Source organism: Haliotis rufescens, unplaced genomic scaffold (assembly GCF_023055435.1).
Source record: "Haliotis rufescens isolate VD_foot unplaced genomic scaffold, xgHalRufe1.0.p SCAF_15, whole genome shotgun sequence".
Classification (NCBI taxonomy): domain Eukaryota; kingdom Metazoa; phylum Mollusca; class Gastropoda; order Lepetellida; family Haliotidae; genus Haliotis; species Haliotis rufescens.
This window is the reverse complement of record NW_025963835.1, coordinates 19,607,761-19,630,491: the sequence shown is the minus strand read 5'-3', so window position 1 is coordinate 19,630,491 and position 22,731 is coordinate 19,607,761. Positions and strand designations below refer to the sequence as shown.

At 38.5% G+C, this 22,731-nt stretch overlaps 1 protein-coding gene across 5 annotated transcripts in view; it reads right to left on the bottom strand.

The window, feature by feature from the left end:
* LOC125380063 (huntingtin-interacting protein 1-like) overlaps positions 1 to 2,095 on the bottom strand; it is a 67,153-nt gene extending 65,058 nt beyond the window's left edge. For 3 of the 5 annotated variants that reach the window (XM_048396260.1, XM_048396262.1, XM_048396258.1), the window contains exon 1: positions 1,776 to 2,094. The gene's annotated coding sequence lies outside the window, so the exon portion shown is untranslated. Of the gene's footprint in view, positions 1 to 1,775 lie in introns of all 5 variants that reach the window. The other 2 variants (XM_048396261.1, XM_048396259.1) reach the window with 1 other exon arrangement.
* Positions 2,096 to 22,731: the final 20,636 nt, after the last annotated feature.

Sequence of the window (22,731 nt, the reverse complement as noted above, 5' to 3'; positions counted from 1 at the left end):
TCGTCCTTTACAGCAAGCATGGGTTGCTGAAGGCCTATTCTACCCCAAACTTCACAGGTCTTATAACATCTGTGCTTAATTGAAATAAAGGAATTGACTGATTCATGTGGCTTTATGCTACATGCTGTCGCCCTGTAAAATAATCAAGTGTGGGACAGGCATTGAACACATGGTTGACTGAACCGAGCCAGACCATCAGGACATCGCACCATCTGATCCTCATTATACCAGCAAATATACGAGGGATCTGTTCTACCCTGGAATCCCAGAATCAAGTATAATATAGACCTTATATATTTACCTGGCCCCATGAATATCTAGGTTAGAATTGGTCTTCAGCCACCCATGCTTGTTATAAGAGGCAACTCATATAATGCTTGTCGTAAGAGGTGACTAACTGGATCAGATAGTCAGAATCGCTGACTTGGTTGATGCATGTCATTGTATTCTCATGATCTCAATCACTGGATTGTCTGGTCCAGACTTTGCTATTTATAGTCCACCATCAAATAGCTGGAATATTGCCAGTGCAGCGTTCAACAACAAAAAAAACCCATCATAATTTTATGATTGTTGTATGAACATGACATGACGAACTGCATAAATTTTTCTCTACAATTTTCATATTGCAATTATCATGACTGCATGGGGCTGCAGCAGTGAGAAGACTCCTAAAACCAACAACCACAAATACAAATCCACAACAAACCAACACAGCAGTAAAGGTTTTTGTCATTTAAAATATCCTCTGATTATTTCTTCCTGAACTGATATCCTAAAATCATATTTCAACACATATTTATTTCATTCATTTTTCAACATGATGATGAGACAAGATCTCTGATGGACTGGTCAATCACATCACTTTCATTAAGACAATCAATTCTGATGGCATTTCCTCCTAATGGATGGGTCACTTATCCCGACCAAGTATAGAATATCACACCAAGAGCCTGTGAAGCCTCCACATGTCATGCTCAGTCCAAGTAATTCTATCAAAACAAATTAAGAGATTAATCGGCTGTGGTCTCACATTGCCCGAGCTGCTGTGTGTGAACATATGTGTCCAGTGCAGACACTGACCACCATGTTGGTGGACACGGCTAATGTAGATAGATGTGTCCAGAGGGACATCAGCCACTGCAATTCAACATTTAATGGCTTCCTTCACCACATGGTGTCCAGTACAAGCAGTGATCGCAACTGGGATTCCATGCCCAAAATTGACCCAAGTCTCGAGCCAAGACTTGTCATTTGGCACCATTTTCAGTAGATTTTTTCGTTTTCTGAAGAAAACATTTGAGCCTCCTGGCCCGACATTTTTTTGTTATTATTGTCCAGACTATTACTAAGTGAGTTTACTAGATGGAACAAACATTTTACTAGACCTGGGCTTCCGGCTAGTGGCTAACATTGCAGACTGTAATATTATGGACTAGAACCAGCTGAATGTTCTTGATAGAATGTTCATTTATTGGACTCAGGCTTCGAGTGTCTGAATTGCATATATTCAAGGCCATAAAACATAAATATACATTTTCAAATATAGCTGGGTAAGTTGCTTTCTCCTCAAATCTGGTTACATAAACTACTATTTCGAAATGACCAGTGGACTACTTAGATATGACCAATGGGATGATCTCTCCCTACAATCTGCGACAAACAAACTTCTTCCATGCACAAGATCTATGACCGAGTTGGATTCTTCTATAAACCTGTACCTGCTGGTTACTGAGAAACTTCTGGTTGACAAACAACAGAATTCAGGAGGATACTTCGAACATGTTTTTCTTTGACAGGTGTTTCTTGACTGTTGATAGCCTTGTTGATTGCCACAGCCTGGAAAATAAAATGCACCGATTAAATGCCACATTTAACCAAAATGAAAACATCTGGAAAGTATTACACAAAATGTCTGAAAATAATCCAGTCTGGACCAGGCAATCCAGTGGTTGATAGTTTGAGCAACAAATTACCATGTTATCAACACAAAGAGCCAGATTACACATTTTATCAACCACATTCTCATTTTCTTCAGCTCTTTTCAGAATGGTTGTTTTCATATATCGTTGAACAACAAATAAATAAGATATAAAATATGTAAAGGGTAAATAAATTTATTCGTTTGGCATACATGTTCAGTATACATCAGTATTCTAACTTTAGGGGGGTCCTTAAGTGTACTTGAAGTCATTTCCTTTAGTAATTGGCCCCTTAAACAAATGCTAAATCTGTAACTTTTAACATTAGGTCTATGACAAGGATGTTGTCACGCATAATTTAAACACTGCACACGATACAGGTTAAATATTTTAGATGGTAATTCTTCCATAGCTTGTACTGATGATTTTCAAGCACAATGGACAACAGACTATATTTCTACAAAATGCTGGTTGGTTGTCAAAGTAGTGAAGCATTATTCTTCGGGTAATGAAAATATAACTTCCTGAGTGATCAAGTTCAGCAATAATCTGTATATCATTATTGTCCTCCACGTCACACAAACTTGAAGTACTTATAATATATGTGGGAGTATGTAAATATTGTTCTTTTAAAATCAGTGTTTTGTCTTTGGCTCATGAAATAAAATAAACAGTGTGACATTAGAAGGATCAATTATTTCTCTAGTCACAGCAATCTAGTTCAGTTGTAAGACAGCTGTTGGTTTTCAACAGCAGAACACAGAAGAGATTTAAAAGAGTACCAGAAACAAAATCAAACTAGATTCAACATGGGCTGTCTGAAAATGAGTCATCAATCTCACTGAAATCCTAGGTTGTCATTTAGTCATAGATTGTAATATTTCTGTTTTTTAGTACAGGGCCCACTTGCACAAAACGATCTTAGCGCTAAGACCATTGTAAGCCTATGTTAAAGTATGGGAGTTAAGATCATCTTAGCGCTAAGATTGCTTTGTGCAAGTGGGCCCTGGACTCAGATACTGGGGTTGGGTGGGTCCTGAGTAGGATCTGGATTGTAACCCACAGGATAACACAGATCCATGGTTAGTTACATGATTTATTGCTTAACGACATTAATAACTAAACTCTACAAGTAGCTAATGTTTGCATTTATTTCTGATTATGTATGCATTCCTTCCCCCTGAGGTTTTTGTTTGTTTGTTGTTTCACGTCGCACTCAGCAATATTCCAGCTATATGACGCTATATGCGCAAAGTGCTTCATGGTAAATTTGCTCACGTGAGGCAGTCTTCATCAGCTGATGAACGTCAACAAATACAACTTCAATCCTTATATTGACAGATACATATAGCAAACTATATCAACGTGGAGAGTCGTGACGTCGTGACGTTATCCGTCCCAAACATTCCATTTGGAGTGGCATCCCTTGGTTTTACAAACGTTAGAAAATGGCGGCTACAGAAATGTCATTCACTTGAAATGAGTTCTCAAAAAAAGTTAGCGTTGGAAAGAAATCCAGACCCGGCTTATGCTGAAAATGAATTGATATTAACGTTCTGTGAACTTTTGGTGTGTTTTTGAGTCATACTACGGCTGCTGATGACGGGGATTACCGCATGAGGCGGTGCAGTTGGAATATCCGAAGCAATACACCACAGTGTGGAGCTCAGTGATTTCTTTTGGTAAGTCGAGCATTCTCTGTTACAGCTTCGAATGGACGCTTCATTTTGACATAAATGATCTGTCTGGCCTCAAAGCCTGCATCATTCATAGCCTGAATCGGTGTCGTCAGTTGTCCCTTTAGTATTTCTGTAGATCTCCGCTCGATTGACAACGTAATCACATGACATACTGATGTTCATCGGGAAATGAACGACAGTCAGCTTGGTAGTGTTCATCTAGGTGGGGTCACCCACTACTGTCAATATTTAGCGGTGGGATAGCCTTGTGGTTAAAGTGTTTGTTTGCCACGCTGAAGTCCCCGAGTTCAATTCCCCACAGGAGTACAATGTGTAAAGCCCATATCTGGTGTCCCCTGCTACTAAAAGCAGCGTAAAACTCACTCACTCACTCATAAAATATGTCCTCTTAGCACATCGAGAGCATTATCTAGAGTAGCAGTTGTGAAACACCGACCAGCTGTCTTCCTTGTTAGTCCATGGCAATGACAGAGTGGTGTGTTTAACATGTGGGTCAGCCCCCTGCTCCTCAATGAAGCAAGTGACACAGGGAGTCTGGTATTTCGTGAGTAATACCCCACTCCTGTACAATGCGGCCCTGGAATTTCACATTCTAAAACACTCACCCGATTCAAACTCAAGGAGCAATTGTTTCAGTGTTACCAGCAGCTTGTCCTGCCAGTCACACTGACTGTAACACGGGTCTACCATCCGCTGGACAGTGGAACATTAAGCTCTTGTCAAATCATGAGCAACTGTTCATGTTTATGTAATGAGCAACAAGAATTTGTTTTGTTTTTTTGTTGTTTAACGCTGCAGTCAGCAATATTCCAGCAATATGACTGCTGTCAGCTGTCTGTAAATAAACGAGTTTGGACCAGACAATCCAGTGATTGACATCATGATCATCGATCCATGCAATTGGGATACGATTACATGCAACAAACAAGTCAGCGAGTCTGACCATCTGATCCCGTTACTCGCCTCTTATGACAAGCATAGTCGCCTTCTATGGCAAGCATGTATGAAATGACTCTAAAATTACTGATCGATAATGAACATTCTAAACTGGTTTTATGAAAATCACACTGTGTACTTGGTGCATGACAAATATTGTAAATCATGTAAATGTAAATATAAAATTAAAATCACAATTTACCCTCGCTGATCACTTATAAATAGATCAACATCTATCTGGACATACATTAGAGAATCTCCCCTGAGTGTCTTTTGATATCAAATATATCAACACGAGTTGATAAAAGTGGAAAAACTATGAGGCTTTGACATCAAAAGACACGAGGGTGAGATCTTATTTATCATCCAACATCATTCTTCAAACTTTTTCAGTTTGTAGACAGTAATAAGTGTAAAAAGTACTGCTAACTGAGCTTCAGTAGCGAGTCATTAGTGATGTCATTTACAATGTAGATATTGCTTGATCTCACCCAAGCCATATCTCCTGTGGTAATCAGTTTTGGCAGGGTTAGAAACTAACAGTTTTTGTCCAATAGTCCTTATGATAATATATAGCAAAACCCTTAAAATGGGCCAATTTCTACTAGTCCTTAGGATACCTTTACTATTGGGCAGTTTGGTAAGGACTACAGGACTAGTGCCAATTTCTAACGCTGTTTGGATGATGAAGTTTTTTATCATCATATTAGTATCACTGCACCTGGCCTATCTGATTAATGAGATGGCGTTTATCATGTTCATCCGTTTCAACATCAACAAAGGTAGGTCTACTCACAATAATTGCATGACATATTTTAGGCTGGGGCTGGACACTCGCTTTCATTTGATGAGGCTTTACCTTTGATTAAACCATTATGATGACATCAAACAGCGTTAGAAATTGGCCAAACTGCCCAATAGTTAAGGTATCCTAAGGACTCATAATAAGTAGAAATTTGCCATTTTTAAGGATTGGCCTATATGTTATCATTATGAGGACTAGTGGACTGAAACTGTTTCTAACGCTGTCACACTATTCTTATTGTTGATTCTGAGCCAGGAATTCTCAAGCCATTCTAAACATGCATTTTGTGCAAGTAAAAATGAGGCAACCATTGGTCAATATACAAATTCCACAGAAATTATATATCAACCATAGCATGGTTGATGTCAGAGAAATCACTTGTATCTGGTGATTACAGAAGTTGGATCAACTTGAGCCTTCAGGGCTTATTGATCTACTTACAGAATCAACAGATTGTAGTGACTTCTCATTACATAACATAGTCTCTAGTAGGCAATATGACACCCACATTATTACAGCAGCTTATAAATAATTCAGTGGTTGATCCTATGATCATCATGCAAGCACACTGCCAAGTACAGATAGTACTGGAATGCACCACACAACACAGACACTGTGGCCACCTGATTCAGTCAAGCCATCAAGTACAACAAGTACAGTGTTGAAATAGCGCAATAGTCTAGGAAGAACTGGTTCCTGATAGCATAGGGATCAGGTTTTCCATCAAACAAGTTTTCTCCACTGCATCCCCATCCTTGTCTGTGGTTATCATCCTAGTTTTCTTCCATCAAAGACCCCTTATCCATGGAATGTATCAAATCACTGTTTCCCAAGTAAGAACTCAACCCTAATTAACCTAACCAGTTAATCTGCCTAACAATAATTAGCCATACCAGCCCTCTATTTCGGGATAATTCTGATCCAAAGGGACAAAATTGTGCGTTTACCACACATGTTTTATGAGACTGTTGCTCAATTAAAAGACTAGCGATGACTACAAATATGTTTCAGCAAGGTTATTGTTTTACTTCACTGTAATGACTGGAACATGGCTGTGAAGATATTTACATTGTTTCATCATGTTTATCTCATAATTAATTCACACCTCTGTAAAATAATATGTGCTCCAAAAATATTGCCTTGGCCAACCACGGATCTAATAGCAGGAGCCAGGTGGCTCCCTAGAAATAAACCTAGCTATGAGGCCAACACAGTATACCTAACCCATAGGCCAGCAAGGATAGGAAGATTCAGTAACTTCTGGAGACCACACATCCCATCTGCTATCCCACCTACAGCTTTATTCCGGTATGTAACATCAACAATATTATTTCACCCTTCCCCATGTTCACGCTGAATGATGATCACAGGCCATAAATAAAATCTGTTCCAAGAAACCTGACGCAGTTCTATGAAGGTTGGAAGAAAGGGATTTGGGAGCAAATTTTCAGGGTTGTGTGTTGCCTGAAGCATTGAGGTACTTTTTATTGTGGCCATTTGTCAGCTGATTGGCAACATACTCACTGATTCACCACACTTTTTCATATCATATTACAATTTTGTGAGGTGAGGTGAGGTGAAATTGGGTTTGTCGCGTCCAAGATTATTGCACTTATATAGCAACGTGCATGCACGTGTGTGTGTGTGTGTGTGTGTGTGTGTGTGTGTGTGTGTGTGTGTGAGTGTGTATGTGTGTGTGTGTGTGTGTGGCTGCTTGTACTAGTCCAGACTGATGCCGATTTATAGTGCTAGCCAGCTGAGATACCATGCCGCAGTTTAACATGAATACCCCACTCAGACACAGTATAGACTCCAAGCCGACCAGTCCTTGTTTTAGCCCCTTAATGCCGAGCACCAGGCAGGGTAACAACAAGTACCATCTTTTAACGTCTTTTGGTATGACGCGGCCAGGGATCGAACCCCCGGACCTTCTGCTCTCCGGGTGGACGCTCTACAATTAGACCACGGAGGATACGATGACATGCATCAAACAAGTCACTGAGCCTGACCACCCAATCCCGTTAGTTGCCTCTAATGACAAGCATAGTTGCCATTTACGGCAAGCATGGGCCTCTACCCCGGATCTTCACAAGACCCCGGGTCTATTACAAGTTACATTCCAGAATAGACCACAAGTACGTAAGATGAAGAGATAGTTCCAGATTGACCTGTTGGCCCACCTGGCTGCATCTAGTGTTACAGTTGGCCTGTCACAACCTGGCCTATCCTCATACATAGTGTTCGCTCATGTGTCAAACTATTCCGCCTAGGCAAACCAGACATCCTTCCTGTAAAACTTAGTTACATTGATCACTTCATCTGCAAACTAATTTATTCTCAAGAACCAGCACCATACCCGTGCTCATGGGTTTCATCAAAGTGGTAAACGTCTGAGACCTGCATCACTTCAGGCTTGCCTTCCACAAGTAGCTGACACGCCGTGATATAACTGTTCAAATCTGTGTTAAACCCAACTCACTCAACTCATTTCCTGTACGAAATAAAGAGATAACAACCAAATCAGATTCTTTCTTCCTTAATCAGATTCTTTCTTCCTTTTTCAGTCCATATTGAAAACTGTATCTTCACCAGTGAGTGATCTTATTTTACCATTGTTAAAACTCGTGACAGCAATACCCCAGCTACATCACTGAAGCCTATAGGGAGTCACGACTGGGACAGTCAAACGAGCAGTTCTTAGAGTAACACCGATTAAAATAACATTTTTCATCCACCATTCCACATGTATAGAACAACTTTTAAAAATGGCAAATGTCTACTTGTCCTTATGATACATGGTCAAAAGAAACCATGCTTGCTTGTCATAAGAAGTGACTAATGGGATCAGGCTCACTGACATGGTTGATGCATGTCATCGTATCCCAATTGCGTGGATCGATACTCATGATGTCAATCCAAACTTGATTATTTACAGACCACTGTCATATAGCTGAAATATTGCTGAGTGAGGCATTAACAAACAAACAAATTTGGCCATAGGACTATAGGCCTAGTGCCAATTTCTATCGCTGAGTAAGTGAGTATGGTATTACGCCATTTATAGATCTATTCCAGTAATATCATGGCGATGGGCTCACATTATACTCATGTGGGGAATCAAACCCAGCCTTGGTGTGATGAGTGAATCTTTTAACCACTGGGCTCCGCCACCACCGCATCATGGTTGTGAGTGAGTGAGTGAGTGAGTGAGTATGGTTTTACGCCGTTTTTAGCAATATTCCAGCATAATCACTGCGGGGGACACCAGAAATGGGCTTCACACATTGTACCCATGTTGGGAATCGAACCCGGGTCTTCGGCGTAACGAGCGAACACTTCAACCACTAGGCTACCCGACCGCCCTCATGGTTGTGAGAAACATCATCAACAAACAATAATTCGCAAGCTCTGATGTTCATACAGTTTGGCCCTCACTCTATGAAGGCTCATACTCCAATGAACTCACACAATGTGAAAGTCAATTCTTATATGACAACACAATCAGCCTGGTCAAACACATACAACCAACCAATCATTAGTCAGCTCATGTGACGCAAGCTAGTCCGGTAGTAGAAATTAAACGATGGTAGTTATCTTTGACTCGTAGCATTTGAAGGCTATTATTCTGAACCAGTTCGTAAAGCTTCAATTTTGTTACAAATTGCATCTCAATAAAACTTACAGAAAATGTAAATGTAGTTTCTCACAATTAAGCAGGACTAGCTACACACTCTGAGGATTTGTGAAATACAATTTCCACTTGTCCTCTGCACTGGTCATAGAAAATGAATTCCTTAGGCTTGCGTCCTATTCCTGAATTACCCTATCTTTTAAATAGGGTTACGCGTGAGCTTGAACAAATGTTGAAAGGCTCCTACAAATCAGCTGTTGGGTGATGTGACATTTTGGCTAACCTGTCACTTTTTGTGATTGACTGAGAACAGTTAACAAGGAAGAAACAGCCTGTCGCCATTTTTTCACTCATCTGAAATACCAATAAACACACGTATTTCAATTCATGGCCTTTGTGTTGTTATTCTGGCCTAATGAGATACGTATCATATCGTGACCAGTGTATTTAAATAAGTATCAAGACACATCATAACACGACCTGTTTATCGAGATACATATCGTATCATGACCAGAGTATCAAGACACATATCATATAGTGACCTGTTTATCGAGATTGGTATCGTATCGTTGCCTGTGTAACATGACACATATCATATCCTGACGTTTATCAAGATATGTATCGTACTGTGGCCTTGAAACGTACCAGTTAAAAGTGGTTGTTCACCCACATTGCTCTAAAGCATGTAAATCAAGTAAAGGAACATTCTTCTAGTCATTAAATAACATCATGTTTGTTATGGAGCGCAGAACATTACATTATTGTCAAAGGGGGGCATTCAGTCAGTCTGTCAGTCATAAACATGATAAAGAACATAAACCTGCAACATTAACAATTCCAGTTTTGTGTTTCCATCAAATGGGAGTACAGGGGTTGAAAAATACCATTGCCCGACGCCCGTGCCAAGTAAGGTTTAGATGTCGGGCGTGTAATATACGTTTTCTAGCATGCCCGTGGACAAGTAGAGCATACAAAATGAACTGGGTCAAGTTTCAGGGGAATGTAATCATGTGATCATGTTACGGTATTTGATTGGCTAATATTTTGTTAGTGTCCCAGACTGACAATATAATTTGCATACAGCCAGTCAACCAATGGAATTAATACATTTCGATGTCAGGCAGGTCAACAACGAGAACCAGGCTTGTTTCATTGTTAAATCGTAGTAACACTTCCATATATGGCACATGTTTCTTGGAAATGGAATTTCTTGGAAATTGTAACGCGAGGTTGAAACATTTTCCGACTTTAGATGCTTCGTTAGGCCTAGCTTTGATGAAATATAATTTTGTCGACCTACAACAAACGGGACTTTTAACGCGTGAAAGTATGGCATTTATTTAATATGTGTTTCTTTTCGTTGTCAACTAAAGTTCATTCGAGGCGCTGACCGTGGTTGCTGTAAATAACGGCGAGTTGTGCGATCTATCGACCCCTTTACGCACGATTTCGGCAAAATTGATCTAAACTGTATTGAATGAAATTTTAAATAAAATTAATAAAATATGCTACAAACATATGTCAAGGTACAAACGTGTTTTATTTTTATAACCAGATAGTAATAATAGGATTTAATTGCGGAATTTGTTGATTGGTATTTCCGGTGTTGCGTGCAGGTGGTAATGTTTTTGCGATGGGGAAATGACATCGTGTCAGTGACTTGAGTTTACTAAAAGTGTATATAAGTTTTGGGAACCATGTGTTACCGCACACAATAACCGAGTTAGGGCTATATTGAAGAGTGCAATAGCGAGGGATCACTGTAGTAAATCTGTTGTTTCAAATGAGTAAGCTAGTAAAGGACAGAGTAGCCTCCCTTTGCGTCATTAGCACCCAGAGGGGTATCTGCAATAACAATTTATATTGCCACTACCGCACATGGCCGATCATGTCTCAGCGGTCTATTTTAGGTTTCTTTGGCGGTGGGAACGAACTTAAAAGGAAGGCAGAGGGAAATTCCGAAAGAAGAATAAGAAGTATGACGAATGTAAACGAAAACGAACATTCATCGCTGGGTGGAAAGACCGTTTCCTTGGGTTGCGTATGATGACACAGCGAAAGTCATGAAGTGCAGCATTTGTTCCAAGTACCCAAACATACACGCTTGCAATCGTAAGAGAACGTTTATTGATGGATGTTCAAATTTCAGAATTTTATTCTCAGTTCTGCAGCAGTAACATTTTACTGAATTTATTACCTTTATTTTGGGCTAGTACATTTTAAAATAGGGCAAGTGAGAATGTTGGTCATACTTGCCCTTGGTCAAGTAACATTTTTAATAATTTTTCAACCCCTGGAGTACCTGTGCTGGGTATTTGTACACAAGTCATAATTTGTTTGTTTGTTGTTTAACGACACGCTCAGAAATATTCCGACTATATGACAGTTGTCTGACAATAATAGAGTCTGGATCAGACAATCCCGTTACTGACATCATCTACACAATTGGGACATGATGACATGCATTAACAAAGTCACTGAGTCTGACCATCCAATCCCAATAGTCTCCTTTTACGACAAGCATGGGTTGCTCAGCCGACCAATTCTATCTAATCTGACTTGTCTGTATACAAGAATGGTTATTGAGCTATCAAAACAATACCATGGAATTGGGATTTGGAACTTTGTATTTCTATGTCAGGAAAACACCAATATGAAGATGAGTCAAAATCAACCTTCTTGCCATGGAAACAGAAAAAATATAAATTCTCAAAATTCCTAAATTGACAACCTGGTATTTTATAACAGAATACCTATTAGTTTTAGGGCATGTAGGGTAATGGTCCGGACAAACACACCAGTATGAACAGAATCAAATACAAATTGTTGCATTTGGAAACACATTACATGCCAAGGAGACAAAATGTAAAATACAAATACACACAAAAAGCCATACTACACGATCACACATAATGAAAGCAACTGTTAATATTGAAATAACACTGATCCAAGCATTAGAGGACAAAGCCTTCAAAGAAGTAAACATCTATCTATCTATCTATCTATCTATCTATCTATCTATGTTGGTGTATAAATACCAACATATCACATTTTAAACTGTGCTAGCATTTATTTCCATCAAACTCAAACAACTTCATGCCAAATATTAAGAAAATTATTCAGCACACATATATATTTTTTCTTCAATCAATTCTGTAAACAATAAAACGAAACAAAATGTGACCCAAGTTGTATTTGAGTTGAGTGTAACAAGCCCTCACCAATTAGAAATACTTTTCCATTCAAGGTCACCCGTGACCTCAAGGCATGTTCCAAATTTCAAAACCGTCAAAAACTAGCAAATATATATTCTCAGTCACAAGTCCAAAGCCCGAGTCCAGTAAAACTCCTTCTGGTCTTGTAAGATTAGCTTATACTGGTTCATAAGCTACCACTAAAATCTACTGAAAATACTGCCATAAAACTTGAGATTGTATTCTCATTCCAAAGTGACCTTAAACCCATTAACAGAATCATACCTCTACGATTTAAATTCAAGAAGATGAAGTTTATTTAACAAAATGAAGCCTGAAGCCACTGTCCATCAGTTCGTTCCACTAAGGGAAGAAAGTCGAGCAATGCATCAACAGCCAGACTCACAGGATTCCAAAGAGGATTACCACAACTGGTCGAGCAAACAAAACGATGGACTTCAAATAACATTAACGTGATTGGGATGTCTACATCAACTACATTCTCCGCTTCAACAATTACTGGACTTGTGAAAATTCCCTTGATTATTAGCACAGAGGCCCTTCAATGTGTTAAATTAATATTGGTGTATCTGAGAAAGGGATTATGTCTTTAGCTGCACAATAATCATATTGTGGCTGCAAGGCTGAAAGTGTTTGTTAAGAAGACTGTCAAGATTAGAAGGCCATGCGTTGAATCAACCATTAAAGGAACAATCAGTGTTTTTCTTTTTTTTCAACTTCGTGTCAGCTTTCTAAATGTTCACTGACATGAACCCAACAAACCCCTTTCTCAATAAGAGATCTTTATATTCCAGAATTTGTCAGTTTGATATATTTTCCAGCTGAGTTACAATTTGCTTCAAATCTTTTAATCATGGTAATACAGTGTTAGAAATTAACAGGGGTCCTTGGATCCTTACGGCACGCTGTCTTATGGTTGAGGTGAATTAGGGTATGACATCACATTCAAGATTATTGCACTTCTACATAGCAGCACACACGTATGCTTGTATGCGTGTGTGCGTGTGTGTGGCTGCTTGTACTATTCTGGACTAATGCCAGAGATACCATGCTGCAGTTTAACATGGAGAACCCACTCAGACACTGTATACTGACTCAAAGCCGACCAGTCCTTGTTTCAGCCTCTTAATTCTGAGTGCCAGGCAGGGTAATAACAAGTACCACATTTTAATGTCTTTTGCTACGACACTTTTTCCTATTAATTTTAGAACCTAGGGACCCCTAAATCTTCAACATTTAACATGATGGTTATAATATTAGGAACCCTCAACTTGTCTGCTTAATTTCAATCACACATAAATGATCAAGTCCTTGAAAGGCATTGAGAAGTGATACACAAAGGAAGAGAATTTATGAATGTCAACTTCTTTATTATTTATTATAAATTAAGAGCTACAGATAAGCTGCGTATTTGTGTAAAGTACCCCCCAAAACTATTAAAAACCCAATTACTTTCAATTAACTTGCGTGCAGAAACACATGCATTAAATGAAAAACTCAATTGTTTGAAAACAGCATGCGTAAATACCCAATGAAGCTTTTTCAGCATGCATACAACAGGGCTAATTTCGGTAACACAATTATGAGCTAACTTACTTCCCGAGTCAAGCCTATATTTAGAACCGATATAGACATCTAAAACATTACTTCTTTTTTTCTGAAATCTCAAAACTCTTACTCATTTTGGGAAAAAACAACCCAAAAACAATAGAATGATCATGATGATGAATAGACGAGTGAAAAAATATTGATTACCTAGTGAAAAATGTAAAAACCCAATTAAAATAGAAACCTTCGGGTAAAAACTCAATTGCTAATCTGGAGCTCTGTAAATTCTCTTCCTTACATATAATCTATAATTATCATGATTATGCAAATGTTAACTAAAGAAAAGAAAAAGAAGCATTAAAAAAACGCAACCATTTCTCAGCGCCAACACAAATGGATATAAGCAATGTACCATGATTACACAGAAGTATGTGCAGGGTCAGCGTGGTCAAGGGTTCGCCAGTGACGGGATGCTGCTATATCAAAGTGTTCAGACAGCTAATTTGGGCCGTGGTCAGTCTGGTACATGTAATTACTCAAACATTCTCCACATTCATTATACAGTAACTGTGAGTCACACACAAACACCCAATTGTTCAGCCATGTTCAATTACAAAGTACTGTACAAGTATAATATCAGTGCCCTGATGCACTGATGGACAAGCATGTTTATACTACCCACAAAGTTATCAGTATTTATCATTCAATTTACATCTGTATTGATATTTTGAGTCTGATATCTTGACACAGACTGGCAAAATACACCCAAAGCCCAAAGGCATGTGAACACTATTGATAAAGACTCAGAGTTTATGAAAACGTTTAACACACAATACGATTTTCTCGGTTGTTCTATTAAAAAACAATCCCAATGCCGATTTTGCAGAATATCGCTTAATAGACCTGCCTATTTTTATCATCTAGACTGGCTTTGATTAAAAACATAACAGATATTCCGCAATCATGGTGCAGGACTTACTGTTATACTATTTACAAAGCAATTAGTTTGGTACATATTCAGTTCATATTTTGTACTTTGGTATTGATATTTTATCACAGACTGGCAAAATATACTCAATATTAGCCGTGTTTGCATTTATCAAATTGTGATTCTTTTTAGACGTTCATAACCATGATAACACAAACAATTCTCTCTTAAGTATAAAAAGTGTACTGGTGTTTAACTGGGAAGGAAAATGACCCCAAACTAAAACATGCAAAGCCAATATAAACATGAAACATTGAAACTTAATTTTAAAAGATAAAATTCTGCAAGGCAAATTCATATGCCACTGTTGTGGAGACATCAGGGACAGACACTATTGGTCATATCCAGCTTATATTTAAAGTCTGCAGCTCATTTCATGTAAAAGTTTGTTTGAAAACCGAGTGAACTAGATATTTTGACAAACAGTAAGTGTCTTCGGAAGCATACTCATAGAAAATGCCAGTTATTGAAATATGACTTGGCAAATCAGAAACAATGCATTGACATATTTCTAAGATTGGTACTACCAAAAGTTGAATATTTCCTTTAGAGAAGAAGGAACAATTTTAAAACTATACTCCACACATTTATGATTATAAATGCTTGTTACTAGGATATACACAAAATAAGTTTACATACCGTATTCAACGTAATAAGCGCCCAGGGAGCTCTCAAAATTAGAAATAGGGGGCTCTTATTAGAACATCATTTTGGTGAGAGAAAAAAACAGAGTTGAAACATAAATTTCGTGGTTTATGCTGACAGCCTAAAATGTTTATGTACGACAGATATATTTTCCAGAATTTAATTGCCCATAATTAAGGGTGCATATAACACATGAGTGCGTATTATACGTGAATAAATAAGTCTTGTGTACATTGATCAATCGGAAGAGGTGCTAATTGGGATTGTTCACAAGCCAATATATTAGCAAATATTGCTGTGGGCGCTTATTAGAGCAGGGCGCTAATTACGTCGAATACGGTATATACCATGTATACAGTCTGAAATGGTCTCTTGGCATCACATTCAGTAGGTTTAATTAAGTATTTATCTATGACTATCTTAGCTGAGCATACTTGACCAAACAAATATTTACAAGATTCGGGCTTTAGACAAGTGGCTCAAGTTGCAGACTGGACGATGTTCACTTACCGACAGCAAATATGAAGCCATCATGAAGATGATCAAACTAACAGCCTGTCAAATGTTCCACTATGAACAAAAGAGAGATGAAACCAGGGTGGAGTCAAGTTTAAGCCATGGGGTGTCGGTGCACAGTTTATAAGTAGTGACCAACTACCGAGGGACATGCAGGGACACAGCAGGTGTTCAATGTTACATGTGCACAAGCCGCACTACCGTAAATAGTCAACTTGAGGAACAACAACCATATGTTTCACGATATGCCTACCATTATGTTTCATGATATGCCTACCATTATGTTTCATGATCTGCCTACCCATGTATCAAGTTGTATTTACAAAGGTTTGCAAAAAAAACCAGCATGATAATGCAAAGCAAGTCCAAAAGATCCATCCATTTCTGAGCAATCCAGGTCATCATTTTCACTTTTAATAGATCACTTATGGCCTTAATTATATATCAATCTGAATATCTGCTGTTATTTATGTGGAAATAATCAAGCTTGATGAAAATATCAATTCTTCAAATGTTAGTTATCCTAAATATCACTTGATATTCAACATGTTCCATCACAACACTGTTTTATTCAAGCATATAATCAAATCATCAAATATTTTTTTTAAAGATTGATTCATATTTCATCATAATTATTATATCATGTATATCATCATGAAGATAGACATCTCACAAACATTATAAATGTTCATAAGGACAAGAGCAGATTCCACTTTCAAAAGTGCTGACACCAAGTGCCTTAATTACAGTCATCTTAGTGTCCAGATGATGTTCATTTATTTATCAGAATAATTACGGTAGTCCGTTACCAGCATGTATGCATGCAACAGCTCAAGTACAGAGTCATGTAGCTGTCTGTCATTAATGACTGTGACTGTCTTCATTGGTAAAGTAAGTTTATTTCAGTCCAAATCATCACATAAATCTTAATGGCTTAAAAGAGGACTATATTCCTGGGGTTGGTACCCATGTTCAATAGAGATCTTGTCAAATTGTGTGAAGTTAACTCTGTAATCTACCATATTTTTTCAGTTAAAATCATCATCATGAGTCTGTGCCAAAAGCCTTTGAGTCTACTACCAGAGCATCATATTTAGTACATTTTACCATATGGACTGTTACCAACTGAGCTCACAAGCCCACAAAGAATTTTACTAGACTTGGGCTTCAGACTAACGGTTTAAGTCGGAGACAGCATCACATAAATTTAAAGGGTTTAATAGGGGACTCGGCTCCATGGATTGATGCCCATGTTCATTAGAGATCTAATGACATATCTTAAACTGAGCCTGTAAAAATATTATTAATCTGAACCATATCATTTGTGTTGGAGAACAAGTAATATATCTTTGAATGACCTGACCGTGACCAGTGCTCTTTTAACCATGGTCATCCCTTCCAAATTTGGTGTATGTCAAGTGAAATTCATGTGAGAACTTTCATCAGAGAAAGATTTCATGCTGAGGAAACATTCCAGTAATTGTCATGATGATTGCCTGGGCTGACAATTCCATTATTTTGCTGACTACACTAAAAGGTGGGTATACTTATCTCATACTTACTAATATACTGAGTGAGCTGGTGAATCAATTAATGGAATTTTACGCTGCTTTTATTAATATTCAAGCTATATTATTACTCTGAGGTGACACCAGAAATTTACGGGCTTCACACATTGTACAAATGCGGGGAATCAAATCTGGACATGTGGCTTGACACGCCGACTCTTGAAGTACTTGCCACCTCACTGCCCCCTACAGTTGTATTGTATTGATCTAATAATCTGAAATTGCAGTGATAGAAACCAACATTTTTAGTCCACTAGTCCTTATAATGATAACATATAGCAAAACCCTTAAAAAGGGCAAATTTCTACTAGTCCTTGAGATACCTTAACTATTAGCCAGTTTGGCATAAGGACTACAGGACTAGTGCCAATTTCTAACCCTGAATTGTGTAAATGTTTACATGCAAAGAGTTGCTACTGATCAATGAACAACTGATCAATCAATCGATTATCAATAACTGATTTAACTTCACGTGGGTCAACAGTTTTTCCAGTTTATCTGTCAGGTAAAACATGACTGTATTCCAGCCCAGTCAGCATATTCTGCTGTTACACTTAAAATCACCTGTGTCATGTTTGTTGTTTCCTCATAAGATGAGGAAAGTGATAACGCAGATTTCACAGGATGATAAATATTGCAAATTGAGAATGGCATCGAATAATTTACATCGTGAGTCGTGAGAGATGCAGAAAGTATGGCTGTTTGATTTGACTGTATGTAATATATTTAATAGTATTAGTAATAATAATAATGTTACAACAATGGACATTCCCATTCTTGAAAGACTTACACCCAATGTTCAGGGTGTCTTCTTCATGTTCTTGAAATACCAATTAATCATGTTAATATTAAACAAAAGGCTTCTGAGCCTGAGTAACGATATAACATCATAAAATTTTCTTGTAAATCAAGCCAAGGTGCCACATGTCGCCAGCCTAGGACCCCCCCATTTTCATGCCTGGACCCCTCAAATCTGTCAGTATTACTGAGAGTCCAAACAACAGGAAAAGAGAAATATTAGACCCAGGTCAATCCCTGGAACAGGGCTCCATCCTTGCGACCTTGACCTTTATAAGCAGTGTTAAAAACATTACAGGAGGTCCTGGGGTCCTCGAAGTTTGCACCTTTGTTTTAGAATCTAGGGGCCCCATAAATCTTCAACTTTCAACATAATCATGATAATGGTAAAGACAACTTCACAAAGACTCCTTGACTTTTAAACTTAATCTTGAACACTGCTTAGAGTCAGACTCCTCCTTACAAGATATTTTAACCCAATCAAAGCCATGTAGTACACCAAATTTCTGCACCTTATGAATTTCAGGGAATAGTGGTCCCCAACACCTTATGCTTGTTGTAAGAGCACGGCTTTATTCAAGAACCTGACATAACTTGCACCAGTTGCATGTTGACATGAAAACCAAGTTGCACCAAACAAAAACAGGTAGCACCCAGGTGTAATAAATTGATCAAAGGTAAAACGATTGGGCCGGTTTGCTGCTAATGTAAAACATAAGAGGAACATGTGCACATCTTGGAAGTACCCATAGTTTGATTACATCATTCCCAAGAAAGCATGACACATTACACATAATACAGGGATTAATGATGTAGTAAGGTAAATATAAATAAATTTTAGAGGCATTGTGTGTGTTTAAAGATCGGTTTTGTGTGGACACAAACCTGAATATTTTTTTGTCATTGGCGCCTGTAGCCATAAATATAAGGTTGCATTTTGCAATAATAGGATGCAATGGTACAGGTTTAGATAAATTAATTGAGCCCTGCATCTATATGTATGGGCAGCTCACTAGAATGAAGTCGGAAGAGAGACTTGAACAGGTAGTCATACAGCTGGCATGGGGACACACAGGATGGGTGGAGTCAACTAAAATGGATCGTGTTGCCAGGTGATATGACTTGATCATGTTTCATCATGCCGAGATGGCGTGAATCGTTGCTGACTTGATTTCACTTGCTCCTTTAATTACACTGGAATAATGCTGATTGCAGCTGATATTCAGTGAACTTTTGGGTCTGTCAGGGGGGCCTGTTCCAAAGAGCAATGTTAGTGCTAAGGTGATTGTAACACCCAACCTGTAAGCCAGACTTATGATAGTCGTAGCTCTAAGATCACTTTTACGAGTTTTAGGAATGGGACCCAGGACATTGTATCCAAGCATATAAATCATGATAAACACTCCTTTTTGTGAACTAATATTCCCCACCTTGGTATACAATTACATCAACAGCTTGCTACATCATCCACAGAGGTCAGAGGCCTCTACAGAAATACAGAGCTGAAATGAGGTCAATATACTCAAATGCAACATATATATGGTCAGTGTATATGATGGTATATGGCATAGCTTAACAATGGAAATAAAAGACCTGTAAATATCACGGCCAGAAGGGTCAGAACTGTAAACAAAATAACCACTGGCCCATGGAAATATCACTAGTTATTATTAGACACAATCACCTCAGGCATGTGCTGTCACAATCAAAACAGATTCTGCTTACTCATCAAAAACCTTTTAGCATGTTCAGTGACTGCAATGCCTGCAAAAATGGCTATGAAATGCCTTAATTGTCTTTGTTGTCAAATTTCTAAAACTGAAGCTGTTTTCTCATTAAATTTGACAAATCATTCGAAGATCAAATATACATGTTTATACATACACAATGACCTAGGATATTGCTGACTTACATGCAAAAGCATCTGGTAACAAAAAGAGGAGATTCTGACTCCATGGTGTCCACATGAGTGAGTGAGTGAGTGAGTGAGTTGGGGTCAATGCCGCTTTTAACAGTATTCCAGTTATATCACGGCATGTCAGCTTAATGTGGGAGGAAACCCCGAAGTGATGCAGGTCTCAGACGTTTACCACTTCGGTGAAACCCATGAGAAAGGGTATGTGTTGACAAACCTAGAAACATACTGACGATGCTGACGAACTGGGATTTGAACCCACAATCATAGGTACATGAGAGAATGAATGAATGTTGTCTAATACCTCTTTTAGCAATATTCCAGCAATATTGTAGTGGGACACCAGAAATGGGTCACACTTTGTACAATGTGGGGAATAGAACCAACGTCTCCAGCATGACAAGCTAACACATTAACCACCAGGCTAACCCAATGCCCATGTCCACCGGAAATTACATTTCACAAAATATCAATACTTATTGTTACAAATTCTTTGGTTCCATTATTTTTTCTTCTAAATTTTTACATCTCAACATAACATTTGGGTCACAGTTTCAGAACAGGCAGAGGCCAACAGGAGGTCATCTGGCTACCAGTGGGTCACACTGACCTTGAGACCTTGGCTAAGCAGGAAGTGATGAAGAATGAGTCACTGGAAGGATACTCTCTGCACTGATGTATCTGGGGGGATGGTCTAGGCTTACATCAGGGCTAGACATCAATTTGAATTGTCACAGTCTGCTACAATAATCTGCTACAGAGTTACCATCTCACTTGAAGGTAAAAGTGGCAATCCACAAGGAAATGGCACTAGTCCTTCCTGAATCTCTAACTAATTTTTTACCATTTGTTAAATTTGAACCTTGTTCATTATTGAGTGAGTTGGATTTAACGTCGCTTTTAACAGTATTCCAGTTATATCAAGGCATGTCAACTTATGTGGGAGGAAAGCCCGAAGTGATGCAGGTCTCCGAACAACCAAGTCAGCTCTATACAACATGAATCTTGGGACACCTTATATCTTTAACTTTTAACATTAGTGTTTGACAAGGGCCCCTTGACTTTCATGCTTAATTTCGAACACTGATACAGATTCTATTACACATTCATAGAAAAACCTAGCTGTAATAAATGTTCACTTATTTCAATCAGACTTACAATCACAAGGTACTTTTCACCATTATCCATTACTTACTGAACATAAATCATAGTTCAAGTAGACACATCATTTAACATGTGAACAGCAATAAGTAACATCAACCTTGTCCATTGCCCCCAGCCATGTTGTCACCCCCATCATGAGCAGCCCATACTGCAAGGCAAGTCCTGTCACTCAACCACCACTTGACACACCACGCTCTATTATACCCTCAATAGCTGATGACTGCTCACGTAAGGAGGTCTCCAGCGCTGGCTCACCTTTTTTGTGGGTCCATGTTACTTATGTAATAGGTAACTGATTTAAACTTGTTGTAAAAGGCGACTAAGGGGATTGGGTGGTCAGGCTCACTGACTTGATTGGTGCATGTTATCATATCCCAATTAAGTGGATTCATGCTCATGACATCAATCACTGGACAGTCAGGTCCGGACACAATTATTTACAGACTGCCGTCATATAGCTGGAATAGTGCTGAGTGCAGCGTTGAACAACAAACAAGCAAGCAGAGATATGATACAGTGGCAAATGCAGTGACACAGACCTGCTGTCCAATATATGTGTACAAGGTGAGGGGAGGTGAATGGGGTTTAATGTTGCATTTGAGATTATTGCACTCATATAGCGACATACATGTATGTGAGCCTGTGTGCGCATATGCATATCTGTGTGTACCTGCCCGGATTAATGGTGATTATATAGTGCTCACCCACTCAGAAACGGCATACTGTCTCCAACCGACAAGTCGTTTGGTTATGATAATGTCAAGCGTCAGGCAGAGTAACAACAAGTACCAACAAGTAAAGCGTTCTGCTTTCTGGAAACGCTGTATCCACGTGGCAGCCTAATACTCTACAAGCTCCAAACACTGCATACTGTGTACCATGTACAGTGACACAGATCTGTTGCACAATCTGCACAGGAAGGAGTACAATGGATAATTTCATCCACACTCATCAACATGATCAAGTACCAGCTGACCGAAAAGAAGCATGTACAATTATCTACCAAACAGTTGACAGCAATGGAAGAGTCAACAGATAAAGACATGTTTGTCAAGAAAGTTTCAAATAATGATACAATAGTAACATATTTATTAGGAATGTTCATTGTTGGTTGTCAAGTACCACATTCATCTGTAATTTGTTTCATATAAACTAGAAGAATGTATGTTGAGTTAAAACGTCTCATTGGCAACATTCCAGCCATATTGTGATGAGGATACATATCAACCCAAACCTGAACTTATATTTTTTGCTTGTTTTCATGTCGAAGTCAGATATCCACATACATCATCATAACAACCTGTAAAATCTTGGACTTGCCATCAAGGTACAATGACACACAATCAACCAAGTTACAGACCCTGAACACGGCTCCAGATC